The following is a 21,897-nucleotide window of genomic DNA, read 5'->3' on the forward strand; positions in this document are numbered from 1 at the left end:
AATTCATTATTGCCATAATAACTAAATTAGATTTAAAACTTTACAGGGAAGGAAATATAATATATCTCATGAACTGATGCAAAAATTCTCAACAGAATATTTTAAAATAAAATGCAAACACATATAAAAGGTATTATACATGATCAAGTGGTATTTATCCCTAAGGCACAAGTCTCATTGAACATTCAAAAACTGTTAATGTAATCCATGACATGAACAGGCTAAATAAGAAAACTCACATGACCATATGAATATATGAAGAAAAATAATTTCAGAAAATCCAATATCTATTTGTGATAAAGCCTCAGAAAACGAGGAACAGAGGGAAAATTCCTCAATGTGATAAAATAATATCTAAAACCAACCTCTACTAACATTATATTTAGTGGTAAGAAATTAGAAGTCTCTTGCTAAGAACAGAAGCAAGACAGTATCCTCTTTTGCTACTACTTTGCAACATTATACTGGAAGTCATAGGTAAAGTAATAGGATATGAAATGGAAATAGAATATATACATAATGAGAAGAAGGAAATAAACTGTCTTCACAAATGATTTGATTGTTTAGAAAATTTGAAAGAACTGACCAAGAAAAATGTCCTTGAATTAAAATGTAATTATAGCTGAATCATATGGTAGTTCTATTTCTAGTTTTTTGAGGAAACTCCATAATGTTTTTCATGGTAGCCAAAATAGTTTACATCTCCACCAATAGTCTATAAATTTTCCTTATTCCCCCACATGCTTAACAGCATTTTTTGATAATAGTCATTCTGACTGAAGTGAGATGGAATCTCAATGTAGTTTTTAAATATTTTTTAGTTGCAGATGGGCACAATATCTTTATTTATTTTTATGTGGTGCTGAGGATCGAACCCAGTGCCTTGCATGTGCAAGGCATGCACTCTACCATTGGGCCTCAGCCCCAGCCTTCAATGATATAGTTTTTATTTGCATTTGATTTGCATTTTCCTGATGGCTAGAGATATTGAGCATTTTTTCATGTATGTATGGACTATTTGTACTTCTTTTGAGAAGTGTCAGTTCAGCTCATTTGCTCATTTTTGATTGGATTATTCTTTTGGTGTTAAATATTTTTAGTTTTTATATGTTCTATATATTAATCCTCTGTCAGAATAGCTGGCAAAATATTTTTTCCCATTCTGTAGGCTGTCTTTTCATTCTGTTGTTTCCTTTTCTGTGCAGAAGACTTTTAATTTGATGTAATTCCATTTGTCAATTCTTGCTATTTTGTGAGCTACTAGAGTCCTGTTCAGGAAACTATTGCCTCTGCAAATATGTTGAAGTGTTTCTCCTATGTGTTCCTCTAATAATTTCAAATTTTCTTCAGGTCTTATGTTCAGTTCTTGGATTCATCTTAATTTGATTTTTGTACAGGGTGTGAGATAGGGATCTAGTTTCAATTTTCTACAGTCAGATCTCCAGTCCTGGCTATATGCCCAAAAGAATCAAAGTCAGCATAAAAAGAAATAACTATATACCCATTTTTATTCATACTTCTTGCCCAATAACCAAGTTATTGAATGAGCCTTGATGCTTACTAACATATGAGTGGATAAAGAAAATGTGGCATATATAAACAATGAAGTAGTATTCAGGAAAAAGAAGAATGAAATAATGTAATTTGTGAGAAAATTGATGGAATTAGAGATAATCCTGTTAAGCAAAATAAACCAGTCTCCAGTAGACAAGTGTCATGTTTTTCTCATATGTGAAATCAATAAAATACTAAAAATTAATTAATTAATTAATTAAAATTTAAAAATAAAAGTGCAGCATGAAAGTAGAAGAGAGCCTATTAGGAAAGGGGAAGGGGACAAAGAGGAGGAGGGAGGGGGAAGAGAGGACAGTAGGCAGTGTGGGTACAATCAAAGTATATTATATGTATGTATGGAGATGTCACAATGTCACATTAATTTTTACCATTAATATGATTTAATAATACAATTTTTAAATAAATAAATAATTATAAGCAAGTACAGCAAGATTTCAAGAAACAAGATTAATATGTCAAATTCAATTGATTTTCGATTTGCCAAGTACAAATGGAATGTGCACTAGAAAACACAATGTGCTATTTATATTAGCTAAAAAGAAATGAAATTCTTATAAAACATGTATGAGGTATGAGGAAAACTATAAAACTCTGATGAAAGAAGTTAAAGAACTAAACAGATGAAGAGATATTCCATGTTTATAGATCCTAAGACAATATTGTCTATGTCATTTCATAGAGACTGGTTTCAAGTTTATGGAATAGAGCAGGTCACTTTCCTGGCTGCTCTGTGGCATGAAACCAAAAAAACAGACAGGCAGCTTCTCAGCAAGTGAGGTACTAAGAACCTTCAGGAACACTATATGTTTACAGGGTAGAAACTCTATTGCCTCACATCCATACTGTTGGATGGATAGACACACAAACAACATGAAAAAACAAGGGAAAAATCGCCTCAAACAAACCAAGATACTTTAATAACAGACCCCATCACCACCACAGTGGAAGAAATGTCAGAGAAGGAGTTTAGTATATTCATAGTTAAACTAATCTGTGAGGTAAAGGACAATGTAAAGAGTGACATCAGAGAAAATACAGGAAATGAAAGATCACTTCAATAAAGAGATAGAGATTTTGAAAAAAAAACAAGCAGAAATCCTCAAAATGACGGAATCAATAAACCAAATTAAAAATTCAATGGAAAGCATCACCAACAAACTAGACCACTTGGAAGACACAGTTTCAGGCAATGAAGACAAAATATACAATCTTGAAAATAAAGGTGACCATGGATAAACGATGTTAAGAGACTAGAACAGAACTTCCAAGAAATATGGGATAACCTGAAAAAAACAAACTTAAGATTTATTGGGATAGATGAAGGCTTGAAGATACAAAGCAAAGGAATGCACAAACTTTTCAATGAAATAATATCAGAATATTTCCCAAATCTAAAGCATGAAATGGAAAATCAAATACAAGAGGATTATAGGATCTCAAATACACAAATGTCATTTAATAGATCTGATACAATTCCAATAAAAATCATAGCAACTTATTTTATAGACATCAATCAACTGATTCTGAAGTTTATATGGAGGGCAAAAGATCCGTGATAGCCAATTCAGTACTTAAAGGAATTAAAATTGAAGAATTGACATTCCCTCCCTTCATGACCATAGAGCTGCCATAATCAAAGTACTGTAATGCTGTATTGGCAAAAGAATAAATAAGGAGAATAATGGAACAGAATAGGGAACCCATAAATTGAGCCACATAAATATAGTCAACTGATTCAAATATAGTTAATTCAACAAATGGTGCAAGAAGAATTAGACATCTTCATGCAAGAAAAATAAGAATGCAAACCTTATACAGTTTATAAAAGTTACCTCAAAGTAGATAATAGACCTAAATGTAAAAGCAAGACTATAAAATGCCAAGAAGAAAATATTGTAGAATGAAAACCAATGGTACTGAATAGAAGACACAGAAACATAAATACTCATGCTAGACAAAGGTGCCAAAAACATTCACTGGAGAAAGGATAGCCTATTCAACAAATGGTGCTGGGAAAATCAGAAATCCATATGTAACAAGATGACATTAAATACCTATCTCCACCCCACACAAAAATCAAAGTGAATCAAGGACCTAGGCATTAGACCAGAGACCCTGCACCTACTAGAAGAAAAAGTAGGCCAAATCTCCATCATGTTGACTTAGGAACCAAATTCCTCAACAAGTCTTGTAAAGCACAAGTAGTAAAATCAAGAATCAATAAATGGGATAGATTCAAACTAAAAATATTATTCACAGAAACAATCAAGGACATGAAGAGAGAGCCTAGAGGATAGGAGAAAATCTTTGCCACCTATACCTCAGATAAAGCATTAATCTTAAGGATATATAAAGATCTCAAAAAATTTAACACTAAAAAAAAACCCAATCAATAAATGGGAAAGGAACTGAACAGACACTTCACAGAAGAAATGACTTTTCAACAAATATATGAAAAAATGTTCAACATCTCTAGAAATTAGAGAAATGCAGATTAAAACTACACTGAGATTTCATCTCACTCCAATCAGAATGGCAGTTATCAAGAATACAAGTAGCAATAAATATTGATGAAGATGCAGAGAAAAAAGTACACTCCTACATTGCTGATGGGACTGCAAATTGGGGCAACCACTTGGGAAAGCAGTATAGAGAATCCTTAGAAACCTTGGAATGGAACCACCATTTGACACAGCTATCCCACTCCTTAGCACATACCCAAGGGACTTAAAAATCAGCATACTATAGTGACTCAGCCACATCAATGTTTATATCAACCAAATTCACAATAGCTAAGCTATGGAACCAACCTAGATACCTTCAACAGATGAATGGATAAAGAAAATGTGGTATATATAAACAAAGGAGTATACTCAGCATTAAAGAAAAATGAAATTATGGCATTTGTCAGTAAATGAATGGATCTGGAGAATATCATCCTAAGTGAAATAAGCCAATCCCAAAAACCAAAGGCCAAATGTTCTCTCTGATACACAGGTGCTAATGCAATCGGGGGCGGTAGAGAGGAAGAATTGAAGTTCAGTAGATTAGATAAAGGGGAATGAAGGGAAGGGAGTGGGGATAGGAAAAGGAAAGACATATGAATCTGACATAACTTTCCTATGTACATATATGAATACATCAGTGAACCAGAATCATGAACATCCACAAGAGTGGGATTTTAATTAGAATTAGATATATTACATGCTTGTGAAAATGGATTCTACTGTCATGTAGAACTAAAACAAACCAATAAAAAAGGATTCAAACAACTTGATAGCAAAAAAATAAATAACTTTTAAAATGGGCAAATTGTTCTCAATAGAAATTTCTTAAAAGAAGAAATATGACTATCCAACATCTCTAATCATCAGAGAAATGCAAATCAAATCAAAATGAGATATCATCTCATACCTATCAGAATAGCTACTTCCAAAAAGACAAATGATAACAAGCATTAGCAAAGATATGGAAAAAAGATACTCTAGTACACTCTTAGTGGGAATGCAAATTAATATGCCCATTTTGGAAAATAGTATTGAGATTTTGCAAAAAAAAAGGGAACTAAAAATATAATCACTATGTGATCCAGCATTCCCAATTCTGGGTATAAATACAAATGAATTGAAGTCAGTATGTCCCACTTCCACGTTCATTGCAACATTATTCACAATAGTTAATATATGGAAGAAAGGTAAGTGTCAATCAACAGAAGAGTGTATAAATAAAATCTGGTATATATGCATGATGGAATTCTGTATGGCCTTTGAAAGAAGGTATCTCTGTCATTTGCAAGTACATGGATGGAACAAGAAGACATTATGTTAAGTGAAATTAGCCAGGTACAGAAAGACAAATACTGCATCTTCTCACTTATATGATGGAGTTTTTAAAAAGTGATCTCAAATAGGAAGAAAAGTAGAATAGTGGTTACTAGAGTCTTCAGGTAGGGGGGAATCAATTAGACAGAGGAATAAGATTTTTTTCTTTGAGATACAATGCATGGTAAATGTAGTAAATAATAATGTACATTTCAAAATTACTCAAAGTATATAGAAATAACTTCCTCATGTCTTGACAGGGATATAGAACAAACGGAACTCTCTAAAGAGTGGCAAGAACATAGAATAAATGAAATTCCCATTCTTTTTTTTTCTTTCTAAAAACATATGAAATTTACTTTCTGAGCAATTTTGAAATGTACAATATATTTCTTTCTCACAACAAAAATAAGTATTCGTGGTTATGTATACATTGAGTAATTTTATTTAGTCTTTCATATTGTGTTTATAAATCATAACATCAGTTCTTACCCTTTTATGTATATTAGTATTTGTCAATTTATAATGACAAAATATGCACCAAAATGACAAATGCAACAAGTTTAACAAATAAGTTGTACCAAACTTTTAATTACAATTCCTTTTTTATAAACTGTGCTAGAATATAGAAAATGAGTTGGATTCCAAACTCAATTTTCCATTTTTTGAAAAAGATTGTACTACTTTGTACTTAGTCTTTGCCCTACTCCTGGCCCTAGGAGACCAATGATCTCTTTTATGTAACTTTAAATTAGTCTTACCTTTTCTAGAACTTCATATAAATGGAATCATACAATATATACAGTACTTCTTAGTGGCTTCTTTCACACACAGAATAATGTTCCTGGGTTTATCCATGTTTTTGTATGTATCAGTAAGCTAGACTTTTTCATTTATGAATGTATCTCATTGTATACTTAAAACATGTTTATTTAGTCACAGATTGATAGTTATTTGAGTTGTTTTGAATTTATGTATATTGTCAATAAAACGTCTATGAATGTTTGTGAAAAATCTTTTTGTGTATACACATATATTTTAATTTATCTTGTGCAAATACCTAGGTATATAGTAATTGGGTCATAAGGTAAAATGTTTTTTTCACTTGATCAGTTACTGCCAAAGAGTTCTCCAAATCGGTTGTTTCATTTCACAACCCTCTCCCCAGAAATATATGAGAATTTCATTTATTCTATATCCCTACCAAGACTTGCTATTTTCAGACTATTTAATTCTAGCCATTTTAGTTGACATATAGTGATATCTTACTATGTGCTATGGTCTGAATGTGTCCTCCAAAACCCATGTGTTGGAAACTTAATCCCTAGTGCCTCAGTGTTGAAAAGCGAGGATTTTTAGAAGTTGTTTAGGTCATGAAGTGTCCACCCTCATAAATAAAATAATGCCACTATAAAAAGAACTTACAAGAGTGGATTTGTTCTCTCTGCTCGTCTGCCATATGAGGACATAGCATTCACACCCTTTTGTTTTTCCACATTCTGCCATGTGAAGATGCAGCAAGAAAGACATAACCAGATGCCAGAACCTTGTTTGTGTGCTTTCCAGCTTTCAGAAATGTGAGTAATACATTTCTTTCATTAAAAATTACCAAATCTCAGGTCTTCTATAATAGCAGCTCAAAATGAATTGAGATACTATGAATTCTGGTATTCCATTTTATTTTCTCTATTGGTTTATTATCTATGCCTTTCTCTATTATTTTTTAGTACTTGTTACAAGGTTCAAAGTGACCATTCTAATTAAATTCACATTCTAACACATTATGCCATTTCATGTATAATCCAAGAAACTTAAAACTGTGTACTTCCATCTTTCCTCTCCCATTCTTCTGTAGTATTGTTGCCTTTTACTTTATTTCTACATATGCCATAAACAACACAAGTATTATTTTTTCCCATTGTTCTATTTTTATTTGCAAATTTATTTTACTTGATTTTTATATATTTTATTGAAAAATGATAATTTTATATTAATTGTGTATATTTATGGGATACAATGTGAGGTTTTTGATCTATGTGTACATTGTGTGTTAGTTAGATGTAAAGGGGAGCAGTTTTGGTTCGTCGATAACTCCCAGAAAAGACGCTCCGCAGATACAGGTCTCACACGAGGAACTTTTATTCAAGCGGACAAAACGTGTCCGCTCGGGGAAAGGGGAAAGGGAAAGAGAGGATGGCGCACGGTTCTTTGTATTGGAATTTCGCGGGCTGGGAGGAACCAATCACGGAGGAGAATTATTACAGACTGACTAATGGACCAATGACATATTGGAACGTAATGTGGGAGGCAGGAAGGTTACGGCGACGTAAGCCGGAAATTCCTAACATTCCCCCATTTCCTTTTTTATAAAAAAAAAAAATTTGGGGGGGTACATGGATGAAGGTCAGTCTTCTGTAATTACTTCCTGCTGGGGTGTGGACGTAGAGCTGGTATCATTGTGACAGGGAGAACTGGAGACTTGATAGTTTCTCTGGAGGCACATCTGCAGCCAGGCTCCAATCCTGGAGGCACACCTGCAGCCAGGCTCCAATTTTTGTGAGATCCTGATATTTCTGCAATACAGGTTCATTAATTGACATGGAAGTAAAAGACAAGGGGGTGGAAGAACTGAGAAGTTGTTCCCATAAAAAGGCCTAGCAAAGGTTGGAGAGGACAGGCCCTTCATTTGGGAGTTTCAACATTGTCTAGGTCATCAGGAATGTGAACACAAAATTTAGTACTAGCAACATAGATTAAGCCTATTTGTGTCTGTAGGCCTTAAACTGACTAAAAACAGAAATTCTGACTCTAGCAGTTTCTCTTGATAGTTACTATTATTTTTTAAATGCCCAAGAATGGCTATACTTTGGTTGTAACTGATTTGCTAGGTGTTTAAGATCAAACTGGTCAAAGTGACCTGTTCCTGTCTGTTAAAGAGTCAGCTAAGTTTCCACAGGGGTAACTCATAGAGAACTTAAGAGCAGTTTCTTAGCTCCATAGTGCAATTGGTTAGGCAGGGTCTTTTCGATGAGGTGACTTTCCTTGAAAGCGCCAGGGATGTCTCCCTTTTTCTATGACCCTCCTCTGCAGCAGATGCACTGAGTGGCTTTTTCTCTAGCAGTCTCATCAATCTCCTTGCTCAGGAGGTTGTGTGACCCAGAGTTGCAAAGCTCTTTGGAGAAGTCCTCTTGTTTCCTGGGTTCAGGCTGACTTTGAGGGCAAGACCCAAATATGGAGTTTTTCTTGGCCTCTGTATTTAATTTCTATCTCTAAGTTTGATCTTAACCATCAAGCAAGTCAGTCTCACCAGTCATAGAGTAAGAGTACTGGGCTTTAGCTTTAATGTCTATAACTTTACAGTTATTTACCCCCCTTTTTAAATTTGGGTTTACATTATCTGTTCTATAGGTGATGGCTTACTATTCCAAGTTAATTTACGGTGTTCACTCTTGAAGCAGTACTTCTGCAAAATATTGATCAGGCAACAATTAGAGTTTACAAGGAAAATACAAAATAGAATTACCAACAGTAAAACATTCAGTTTGTGCAATAGCTATCTTGAATTTTGGCTGAGTCCCATTTTTGCTACTGCATATTACACTCTTTCTTAAATGTCATTTTACATATACCCTATTGATGACAGGTCCTGTAACAGAATATTAAATGATGGGGTTACCATTACAGATAAGTTTAATTTGGAGAACAGCAGCTTGATAAATTTTCTGCTTTTAAAGGCTTGCATACCTGGAAAATATGAACACATTTAATATACAAAGAATAATATTTTTAAGTATGTTACTCCAATTCACTCATCTTATTGTAGAAAAAACAAGATATTAGACAAGTGTACCAATAGTATTTGCTGTCTCTTTTCTGTTGAAGAAAATTCCTAGAAAAGTTGATGTTAGACATTTTATAAACATTAATATTTCATTAGTTTGACCACGTGGAGACTTGTGAGTTAATTTTAATGACATTTTACTTTTATTAGTATACCCAATTTAAATTGAACCTCATTAAATCACGTGAATTAAAAATATTTGGATCCATTTTTTAAAATTTAATTTTTATGCGCGCTTATATTTAACACAAAAGTAAAGGCCTTGTAATATTTATCTCCATTGCAATGTAGCAGATGTTCAAAAATAACTCGAGTTGGATAAAAAGAACTGATCAAAAATCATTAACCTAGGTCTGTAGGATCAAAATTGTGAGCTCAAAAATACAGCATTTAAGAAAAACAAAGTCCTAGAAGAAAAATGATAATGGTTATTAATTAAAGCATGAGAAAATGAGAAGGAAAGTAAAGGTGAAAGGGAGAAAAGAATTCTGAGTTGTAGCCCAGGAGAAATTTAAAATGGACACTTTTTTTCCTTGGGCTTGAAACTGGTCTCCTACTGAGCCTTTCTACATTTACATTTCAATGTAACCCTTGACTGAGATCTGAATCTGAAAGGGGCTAATATGTTCTAGCAGAAACTTGATGCTTAGGACCTTTTAATTTCTTGAATCTGTAGGGAGAGCTAAGATAAGAAAGAAAAGATTTGAAAATAAGGAATTAGCCAAGAAAATGTGTTCAGGTTTTACTCCCTCCATGTCAGCCTCCTCCAGTAAAGGAGTTAGAATGTGTGTATGAGACCGCATGGTTGGGGAACTTGGAGGGCTGAATGGAGGAGTGGAAGGAGAAACAGAATGAGGTGAACTCGGAAGGGAAAGAAAGGTTAACAGGTGGGGGAGAAGCCAAGAGAGGTTTAGCAAGAAAGAAAGGAAAAACAAGAAGGGGAAAAGTTCCTTTCCATTCACCAGGTTGCCCATATATGTACTTAATTATAACTAGCATAATTAGGCATACAATTTTACTTAGTATAGAGCTAGAATTTAGGGTGTCATAAATAGACCATTCTGACTTACTATCTAAAGGACAATTTAGCTCTGATTCAGGGAATAGGTAAAGGGGTTTGAGATGGTTTAATAAACATCTCAGGGGCGAGTTTGCTGGGTTGGATGTTTTGAACTTCATGGTAAGCTGAGACCCACCTGGGTAGTGGATTTGGCGTCCCAGAATCCACGGTACCAGGCAACGAGAGGTTAAAAACAATGATTAGGTCGTCACCCGAAATCACTGTTTAACCAGGCAAAAAGCCGAGAGAGAGTTTGAAGACCTGGCCAGGGTTTCGGGAGGGAGCCGCGAGAGGAGGGGGAGAAAAGCCGCAGAGCGGCGAGAGGGACTAGCAGCAGCAGAAGTGAGTAAACTTCAAACTCGAGAAAGAATCACAGCACCATAAAATTCAGACATCCACCCAACAACTAAGACCAATTATGAGGACCAAGGAGGTACCCCCACACCTCGGCGGTTGAGTGGCAGGAGCCACGAGGGGTGAAGCCGCAGGGCGGCGAGAGATGAAGCCGCTGGGCGGGCAGCGAAAGGCTGCGAGCCGGCGGAAGGAGCTGGGGACTGGCCGCTTTATAATAAGGAGGGGGCCTGCAGCGGACTGCAGGTGGAGGTGAGGGTAGCCGAGATGTGTTTTAAATGGTCAGGGGCCTGCCTAAGGGGAACTCACCAATTTTGGAGTCCGGTGTTGTATGCAGAAAACTGGGCATCCAGGTAAATGGAAGGTGAGCCTGAATCTGCGGGCGCAGGAGAAATCTGATGGGGTTCCGCTTGCTTAGTTAGCGGAAAAAAACACCCATCCCGGGTTTCGGCACCAAATGTTAGTTAGATGTAAAGGGGAGCAGTTTTGGTTCGTCGATAACTCCCAGAAAAGACGCTCCGCAGATACAGGTCTCACACGAGGAACTTTTATTCAAGCGGACAAAACGTGTCCGCTCGGGGAAAGGGGAAAGGGAAAGAGAGGATGGCGCACGGTTCTTTGTATTGGAATTTCGCGGGCTGGGAGGAACCAATCACGGAGGAGAATTATTACAGACTGACTAATGGACCAATGACATATTGGAACGTAATGTGGGAGGCAGGAAGGTTACGGCGACGTAAGCCGGAAATTCCTAACATTGTGGAAATATTAATTCAAGTTAATTATCCATTACCTCACCAATTTATCATTTTATAGTAAATACTCCATAAATTCATACTTCTAGAAATTTTGAAATATGTTATACAATATTATTAATTGTGGTTACCATGCATGGTACAATAGATATCCAAAACTTATTCCTCCAATGTACCTGAATTTTTTTTTGTCTTGTGAAAGAAAAATTTAATTGCTGTGCAAAAACATCTGTATGAAGTACAAACTATTTCAATAACATTGTTAGAGAATATGTTCTAGAAAGTGGAGGTAACTGGATGTAATTCTGGCCACAATTTAATAGAACAGTCCCAGATGGTTAGGCTGAGGCCAACACCTAATGAGGATGAAAACCTTGTCTTTGGGGAATTTTGGAAGATACCTGCAGAACTATTACATTGTGCATAAACTAAATTGAATTGTGTTCACAGGTGTTATAAAGTTTCATACAGTAAAAGTTTTTTTCTACATGCGTTTCAATTTCACAATAAGAGTGGCATAGAATACCTAAAGAAAGCATTCATGCAAGGTATCTAACTCCCTTATATAATAATTCATACACATCAAAATGATTCACTATCATTACTTCTAGGGCTTTCTGCAACTATAAGGTGGTGGTTATGGAAAGCATGGCCCCCAGTATCAACACTCAGAAATCAGCCACCATCTTCTATGTGTGTTCTTTTTTTGCGTTTTTTCTTCATTTTCTTTAATCAATTCTGCTGTTGTTGCTGCTACTTGGCAAAACTGGTAAAAACAAAATTGTAATCATTGAACATAGCATGCTGGCAATCAAGATGTTTAAAACCTTCTGGGGTGAAGAAAGCACTGTGCAAGATTTAGAACTCTGATTAACAAACAAGTTGGTCACAAATTTTCCTGGTTTGAAGACTTCCACAACTTTCCTGATCAGGTCATCAGAAGAGGTCTGACTTAAGTTTGTTTCAAAGCTAACATAAGAAAATTCTGGTTCTGGAGTGATGTGAATAGTCCAATAAGTTCCATCTGATTTTATTCCATTCATTGAATACCCACAAGGATTGGACAGTGTGGCATCAATGACAGAACCTGGTATCAGGTCACAAATTCCACTCTCACCAGTGACATCCTTTACAGTAACACCATCTTTCATGTAGAACTGGTCCATAACTGCTGGGTCAAGCTCACTCATCAAAATTCACAGGGTTCAATCTGACTGACTTATTATCTGACTCTCTGTGAAATCTGGAGTATACAAGTACCAACAGTCAGAATTCATACATCCCATATGCTGCTCCATTTGAGGAAATTGCATTAAGAAATTCTATTTCTTCCTGGAAATTCTGGTGTGGTATTCTTGATGAGAAGGCTTCATGAAATTCTATCCAAGATAAAAGAAGCTTTGAATTGAGTCAAACCCACTCTAATCCCTATCAAGCTTCAACAGGGGAACCAGCGCTTTCAGCAAGAAGGTGGTACCACATTTCTTAAAAGTGAAGCATTGCTTGGAGACAAACATGCTACTCTTACCGAGTACATAAACTTCCTGCTTGTCAGTTTTTGTCACACTTATGATTGGACATTGCATATCCTTCAAAAATACATCCCATTCAGACCTTGGGATAGTGTGAAGATCTCCAGACCCTTGTTTTGTGTCAGGTTGCTGCCAGGAGAAACTGAATCTCCAGCATCTTCTTGGTCCTTCAAAAAATGGGCAGCTTCCATCACTGTGAGACTGCAAACAACCACCAACCACAGAAAATCAACTAAATTTTTTAATCTCCTCTCCCGTCACTGCTGCCATCAGTGTAGATTGTTCCAGCTGCTACTAAAGTTCAGATTCCTTTTTTTGCTATAATTTTATATTAAAATTTTTTAAAAGGATTAACAAAAATTTCTTGGCTTCGTATGAGTGTGTGTAAGCAAAATTTGAACATGAGTCTGTTAGAACAGAAGCAGAAACAGTTCAGTCTCTGTAGTCCACTTCTTTCCCATTACCAAGAATAAAGCGAGCGCTAGTTAATGTCACCGGCCATACTGTGTAAGCCTAACTGAAATTTTTTCCCTTTAATAAACATCTCCCCTTGCCATTTCCTATGTCTACAAATGATTATGGAAATATTTTAATATTACTTTTAGACTTAATAAATTTTAGTAAGTGAATGTATAAATGTGGAATCCACAAAAAAAATGAGGATCAATAGTATTATAAACCAGAAAAGTAGGATTATAACATAGTGGCAAAAACCAAGTTTCATATTCAGTGAGCACAGCTGCTACCAATTCTTCTCTCATGGCCATTAAGGAAACACTTAATACCAGTACTGTGAAGGTAAGGTCCAGGGCATGTGGGGTCAGTATTCTCTCCTGCTTGTTGTGTCTGGCTTTTCTTAGTCTTTATAGATAATTCAGTGTGACACAGTATATGTTCTGAAAGAAAAATGAGTAAGATGCTGTGAAACACAGAGGGAGTGATTAACTTTATCTGGGGAGAGGTAAAGAAAGTAAAAGTAAATAATTTTTTAACTGACTTAAAGAATGTGCATAATTTTCTAAATGGGTAATGTTGCACACATGGATATTTCAGAGGAAGTAGAAGATTCAGTGGCAAAAATTACTTATAAGACATGATTTCTTTTATCGTGGTAAGAACACTTAACATGAGATCTACTCTCTACAATTTTGAGGGACTGTGTTTGGTACTTGGAATATAGTTGTGAGAGATTGTTTGGAAATATTGACTAGGATCATATAGTAGAAGGGGGTATATATCATTTGCAATGGAGAATTAATGTCAGTCACCCATTCGTTGAGCTCAGAATTTCACTAAGTACATAATTACACATACTTAGATATTGACCATTTCTTTTTATCTATGGAATATTTCAGAAAAAGTTGGAAGACATCAGAAAATGGTACAATAGGAGGTATTAGGCTGCAGTCCCCACCACAGAAAAACTAGCAACTATCCTCAGAAAAGAACAGCTTGGTATAAAACATTCAAGGTGAAAATAAGCCTGAATTACCTGTGTGTTCCCTAGGACTGAATGGAAATCCATATTGAAAGAGTAGGAAAACTGATTTTCTTTGACCACATTTCATACCCTTCTCCACCAAGATAGCAGAGTGCCAAACAGAAAGAATGCTTTAAGGCCATGGTTTCTACCATGGGGAAAGAAAACCTAGGGAAATAGACATCTAGTTTCCCTGGCTTTCTCAGACAATTTCCAAGAAGCCCACCTTACTCTGACTTCATAGGGAATGGTAAAAATATGGGGGAAACTACCTGGGATCTATCAAGGAGCCATCAAAACCAGTGTGCAGATTTTGGTGATAGATCAGTGGTCAGCAGCAGCTTTATCCGAGCTAACAGCTAATAAAATCTTCCCACATAGCTGAACTAGTCAATCCCAGAAAAGGTAAGAAGTATTACCTAATCTCTAGACATCCAGCCTCAAGGCCTTGTCTTATACCCTATCTAGTTACCTCACCCAGAGAGGGAGAAGACCCCACAAAATTTTTTCAGTATAGACTCAGTGACTGATTTTGCCTGGGAGTTATTATGCCTGCGAGTTCAATCAGTTCTCATTGCGGCCTCAAAACACACCTACAAAAGGCAGACAGTAACTGCAGTAAATTTCAACAAAAAGCAGGTACTAATTGATCCTTGCCTGCGAGATTATTCAGTGTTTCCCATGACATTAAAGTTCACGTCTAGACCCTTCCAAGGGAGGGAGGCAAATCTCAACCATGCATTTCTACTGATCATAACAGTTGATCATTCAACCCTGATCTGTCTAACCTCATAACCTCTCCTGAACCCTAACTACTAAACTCAAATAACAGTACCTTCTGGCAAGAGGACAAACTGTTGTTCAGGTAGTCCTCAGGGAATTGCAGTGCTCATACAGCTCCTTCTCTTGGTCACAGGGCTCAGCCAGTGGTCTTACCAGATAGCAGAGACTAACCCACTGCTCCACCGAAATTCATAGCAAAGAAACAGTCCAGTCATCTAAGGAGACTGATAGTAAGCTCTACCTATCCAGTTCATTACCATACCACTGGTCCATCCAGAATCATGCTATACTAAATAGTATCTACCAAATTATACCTGTGAAAGCTACATAAGGTGGTTGTCTCCAGAAATGTGTGAACACCAACACAAGGACACAGAAAGTCATGATGCTTCCAAAAGAAACTAGCAAAACTTTCTTTTGACTTCTTCAAAAGAAGGTCCATGTGATGACATATAAATAATCCATAATAATCCTCTTAATGAAGTGCAATGAACTATAAGAATATAAAGATGCAGCTGGGTACAGTGGCACATGCCTGTAATCCCAGCAACTCAGGAGGCTGAGGCAGGAGGATCACGAGTTCAAAGCCAGGCTTAGCAAAAGAGAGGCACTAAGCAACTCAGTGAGACCATGTCGCTGAATAAACTACAAAATAGGGCTGGGGATGTGGCCCAGTGGTTAAGTGCCCCTGAGTTCAATACCTGGTACCAAAAAAAGAGAGTGAGAGAGAATATACAGATACAAAATTAACAAAATTTGGAAAACAATACAATAACAAAATGAGAAGATTAACAAAGAAGTGGGAGAAAAATCTTAAAGCCAAAAAGAAGTCCCCCAAATGAAGCATATAATGACTGAATTGATAAATGCAATGGAAAGTTTCAGCATCAAGTTAAACAAGCTGAAAAAAGAATCAGTGAGCTCAAAGACAGGATTTTTGAAATTATCCAATAAGAAGGTCAAAAAATTAAAACAAAGTTTAAAAACAAAAAAATTAAAAGAATGTAAAAAAGAAAAAAATAAAAATAAATGAAGAAACCCTGCAGAAATTATGGGTCTTATACAAAATAGGAATTAAAGAAGGTGGGTGACAGAAAGCATATTCAAAGTCATAATAACTAAAAACTTCCCTAATTTGGGGAAAGAAGTCAGCATCCAGTTATTGGAATCACAGAGGTCTTAGGTCAAATTTTGTTCACAAACACACATAAGAGAAAAATTTGATATCAGCATGAGATAAGAAACACATAATACACAATGACTATCAGCACATTTCTCAGAAGAAACCCTATAGGCCAGGGGAGAATGAGATGATATATTCGAAACACTGGGGAAAAAAAACTGCCAACAAGGAATAGTTTATGCAGCAAATCTTCCAAAATAAGGAAGATATTTAAAAAATTCCCAGACAAACAAAATCTAAGGGAGTTTATTAGATTTGCCTTATAGAGAATACTAAAGGGAGTTCTTTAAACAGAACCAAAATGCCATTTACTGATAACATAAAACTTATGAAAGAATGAAACTCATTTGTGTAATATAAACCCATGCTCAGAATATCCAGAATTATAATGTTGGCATATAAAGCAATTTTATTCCAAAAATGAGAGTTAGAAGACAAAAGTATTCATAACTATAGCTAAAATAAATTTTCAAGAAACATATAATGATGCAAATTCTGACATCCAAAACATCAGTGTGCTGGGCGTGGTGGTGCACCCCTGTAATCCCATCGGCTTAGGAGACTGAGGCAGGAGGATCATGAATTCAAACCCAGCCTCAGCAACAGCAAGGCACTAAGCCACTCGGTGAGATCCTCTCTAAATAAAATATGAAAATGGGTTGGGAATGTGGCTCATTGGTTGAGTGCCCCTGAGTTCAATTCCTGGTACCAAAAAAAAATGTATGAAGGGATAAAAGTATAGAGTTGAATGTAATCAAAGTTAGATTATCAGTTTGAAATAGACTGTTATTAGTATAAATTTTTCTGTGTATGCCTCATGGTAATGAAAAAAAAAGTATAAGAGATTCACAAAACAAAACTATAATAGGTGCAAATGATAGCACATGTTTATAATACCAGCAACTCCATTAGCTGAAGGAGATTGCAAGTTCAAGGCCCTGTCTCAAAATTAAATAGACCTAGGGATAACTCTCTAATGTGTATTACTTCTTTTTAAAAAAAGAGTTTTAAAATTAAAACAAAAAGAAAGGAAAGTAAGAACTAGGGATGCAAACAAGTGATAGAGCACTTGCCTAGCATGTACAACACCATGGGTGTGATCCCCAGCACTGAAAAAAGAAAGAAAAAGAGAGATTACAACACAAAAATAGAATATTGCACTACCCTACTTCCAATAATGGAAGTAAATAGAAAATTAATATGGAAACATTGGACTTGAACCACAGTTTAAAGCAGGTCTAACATATATACAGAACATTGCATCTAACAACAATATACATATTCTTACCATGTGCACATAGAACATTCTCCATGATAGATCTCATGTTGGGCCACAAAACAATTGCTGTAGTTTGGAAATAGTTTAAGGATGTCCTCAAAGGCTTCATGTGTTCAAATTCAATTCCCTATATAAGGATGGGTTTTAGAGGTGGGGTCTTTGGAAGGTGATTAGAATGAGACAAGGCCATCATAGTGGAGCCTCCATGATTGAATACTAGTAACTTTATAAGAAGAGAAAGAGAACAGAAAACATACACCCGTGTCCTCCCTGCAACTTGCTATGTGATGTCCTGCACTGCCCTAGGACTGTGCCAACAAAAAGTTCATCATCACATGTGGCCCTTCAATCTTGGATCTTCAGAACCATGAGCCAAAATAAATCCCTTTTCGGTAAAATTTACCCATTTTGTGGCATTGTGTTATTGGCAGCAGAACATGGAACCAATGAAGAAAATTGATATCAAGGGGTGGGACTGTTGCTAATTAGGAATACCAGAAAATGTGGAAACAGCTTAGGAACTTGAGGATAGGCAGAAGTTGGAAGAGTTTAGAGGGACAGGCTTGGAAAGTCCTACAATGCTGTAAGCAGAGCATTACAGGTGATTCTAGTGAGGGCTCAGAAAACAAGGAGACTACAAGAACTAGTCTCAGATGGAAATGAGGGTCCTGTAGAAAATTGGAGAAAAGGCCATCCTTGTTATGAGGTAGCAAAAACCTTGGCTGAGTTGTGCCCATAGACCTTTATGGAAGGCTGAATGATAAACTGGTGTAAGAAATTTCTAAACAAAATGTAAGGGGCTGTATGGCACTTCTGACTGCTTTATGTGCAATTAGAAAGCAAAGGGAAACAAAACATTTGTAAAATTTGCAACCTGGCCAAAGAAGGAGTGAAGAAAAAGCATGCCAACGTATGGCTAAACTATCTCTTGCTAAAAGGATTAGTGCAGATAATAGGGAGCCAGTTGCTTTGCACTAGGATCATTTTAAAAAGGCCTTGAGGGTATCACAGATATCTTTAAGGCCCTTCTTTCCAGCACAAACCTACAGACATTCGAGGGGCAGAATTGTTTCAGGAAAGGGATCCAAGGCATCATCCATAGGCTCAAAGCCCAGGCCCACCTTTGTGTTCTACTTTATATTTTCTGGCAAAGTGCTCTGTGACTGCAGCCATTCAAGCAGGCCCAGGTGCAGCTCATGTGAGTGACAGACCTTGGTTTCAATGTGATGCTGGTTTTACAGTTGCACACAAGGCACAAGTTTCAGGACCATGGCAGCCTTATAAAATGAAGAAATTCTGTCATTTGCAACAATATGAATAGAGTTGAAGAACATTATGCCATGTGAAAGAAGCCAAGCCAAACACTGAACAAAAAATATAACATGTTCTCACTTATATGGAAAATCCCAAATAATTGAGATCATAGAAGCAGAAAGTAGAATGGCAATTACTAGAGGCTCAGAGTGGTGGGAATGGGGAGATGAAAGTCAACAGGTTGAATAAATTTGGGGAGCATTTTTGAGATCTATTGTGCAATGTAGTGAATATCCCTTAGTAGATTTCAAATGTTCTCACAAATACACTAGATATTTGAGGTAACAGATTTGTTAATTTGCTTGATTCAATCATTCTTCATTATATCAAAATTCAAAACACCACCTTGTACCCCATAAACATATACAAGTTGAATACTCATTATACATTATCATAGGTATCCTGAAGATAGGACCCAAATATAAATATGAATTTCATTTATGCCAAGTGTGTACTTTACACATAGCCTGAAGGTAATTTTATATAATACATTTAGTGTACCTGCATTTTTACTGTGAGCTGTCACAAGAGGTCAGGTGTGGAAATTTCCACATATTCTCTTATTGTTGGTACTGGAAAGGTTTCAGATTTAGGGTATCATTGTTAAGGCTTAAAAAGTTTTAGGGGTGGGGGGTTAGCTCAGTGGTAGAGGTCTTGCCTACCATGTGCAAGGCCCTGGGTTCAATACCCAGCACAGCAAAAATAAATAAATAAAAGTTTCAGATTTAGGATTAGGGATGATCAACTTGTACAACTATAGATTGTCAATATATAATACAAATTTTGAAAAAAAAAACATTAACTAGTATGGAATTGGTAAAATGCACAATTCTCCAGAGGGAAAATTTTTTTCTAAGTTGGAGGAACAGATGAAAATCTTTTAAATTGTTTATCAGAAATAATTTCTATAATTTAGAAACACGTATTAAATTACACGTGTGTACATAGAAATGTCCTAATATTCCACCACAAACTCACATTCTTCCTTTTCAGACTCCTCAATATTCACAAGGAGAAAATTGGCATTCAAAAATGTTTTTGGCAACTGGCTAATGACAGTAGTCTTTCTACTGCTACTGAAAAAAAATTCAAAAACACCAAATTAAAATAAAATTATACAAACAATCAACCTCTGACAACAATCAGAACACTCAGTTTGTACCTATCTCATCACACTGACTGACTGAAGGTGAACAGTGGGCTGACAAGAGAGACCCCCAATATCATGACTTTGGCAAATGTCATCACCCCCTTCTGAGTGATTTTGTTAATTTTCACAAAACTAATATTTTTAAAAGACATGTAAAGCTTCTGTTACTAGTTGGCAAGATATTTGTTTCAACTGAATTTGTCTGTTCTAAGTATAAAATATTAAGATAACTTATATTGCACTAGTAAATGTACTAAGATGTACCCCGTCAAATTATTACAACTTAACAGCTTTGATTATATGATTTTTACAAAGACCACTCCTAAATTTTTAACAAGTTCCTGTTACTCTTTTCTCAGTCTGTCCTATCCTTTTAAAAAATCTTTGGAGAAATACCATTTTAAGTTAAGGGAAACAAAACTTAATGACCCAATGCACAAATTTTCTTTCTGCATATCTTCCCCAGCAATTCCAAATTGAAACCATATTTGTGATGGGATTTGTAGGTCAGTGGTAGAGCACTTGCTTAGCATACAGAAGACACTGGATGCCATCCCCAGCACAGCTAAATAAAGAAGTAAATAGATCCAATATTTGTGACATAAAAAAAAATTTAAAAACCCTTCTCTCACAAACTTTATCAACATTTGTCCAAACATTTGTCCAAATATGTAGTTTTCTTATGTGAAATTCTGTGATTGAAAATAGTTCATATTCATCTGTGTTAGATTTCTCTCACTGTGACGAAATATCTGAGATAATCAACTTTAAATAAAGAGACATGTGTTTTAGTTCACAGGTTCAGCCCATGGCCCCATCGCATTGAGAGCATGTGGTGGAACAAAAGTGCTCACCTACTGGAATCCAAAAAAAACAGGAAAAGATCAGAGTCCCAATATCCCCTTCAAGGACATGCCCTCAAAGACCTAACTTCCTTCCATTAGGCCCATGTATTAAAAGTTCATCCACCTCCCAACAGCACCATCAGCTAAGGACCAAGCCATCAACACATGAGCTTCTGGGAATGTTTAAGATACAAATCATGTTAGGCATGGTGTCAAAGGCATTTAATCCAAGTGTTCAGTCAGCTTTTTTGCTGCTATGACCAAAAGACTAGCAAAAACAATTTTAGAGGAGGAAAAGTTTATTTGGGGCTTAGGGTTTCAAAGGTTTCAGTCCATATGTGGCCAACTCCAATCCTCAGAGCCTGAGATATGGCAGGACATAATGGCAGAAGAGTATGGTGGAGGAAAGTGGCGCAGGACATTGCCCCAGGAAGCAGAGACCAGGAGATTCCCCTCACCACTGTCAAAAATATGTACCCCAAAGGTACATTCCCAAATGACCTACCTTTTCTAATTATGCCCTACCTGCCTACAGTTACCACCCAGTTAATCCCTACCAGTGAATTAATGCAGTGATTAGGTTAAAGCTTTCATAACCCAATCATTTTACCTCTAAACTTTCTTGTACTGTCTTACACAAGAGTTTTGGGAAACACCTAATATCTTAACCATAACAGCAAATGACTGGGGAGGCTGAGGCAGGAGGATTACATGTTAGAGGCCAGCCTTGGAAAGTCAGCAAGATCCCATCTCAAAATAAAAGTAGATCTGGATATGTAGCTCAGTGATAAAGCACCCATGGATTAAAAACCAGTGTCAAAAGAAAAAATAATGAGTTTCACTTGAAAGTTTGAATTAAAGTTTGTAAAGAGTTTTGTCTGCACCCCCACCCCTGTTTTAATATCAGTTTAGCTTTTAAATAAAAATA

The 21,897-nt window shown here is 36.1% G+C and overlaps 1 protein-coding gene and 1 pseudogene across 5 annotated transcripts in view; one reads left to right on the plus strand and one right to left on the minus strand.

The window, feature by feature from the left end:
• Positions 1 to 21,897, plus strand: part of Zc3h12b (zinc finger CCCH-type containing 12B) — a 353,709-nt gene that overhangs the window by 253,783 nt on the left and 78,029 nt on the right. For 4 of the 5 annotated variants that reach the window (XM_047535486.1, XM_047535488.1, XM_047535487.1 and 1 more), the window contains exon 4: positions 6,909 to 6,973. The exons of the other annotated variant lie outside the window; for it this stretch is intronic. The gene's annotated coding sequence lies outside the window, so the exon portion shown is untranslated. The remainder of the gene's footprint in view (positions 1 to 6,908; positions 6,974 to 21,897) is intronic. 5 annotated transcript variants of the gene reach the window in all.
• On the minus strand, positions 12,136 to 13,070 carry LOC124971768 (S-adenosylmethionine decarboxylase proenzyme 1-like; annotated as a pseudogene).

This window comes from Sciurus carolinensis, chromosome X (genome assembly GCF_902686445.1).
Source record: "Sciurus carolinensis chromosome X, mSciCar1.2, whole genome shotgun sequence".
Taxonomy (NCBI): Eukaryota; Metazoa; Chordata; class Mammalia; order Rodentia; family Sciuridae; genus Sciurus; species Sciurus carolinensis.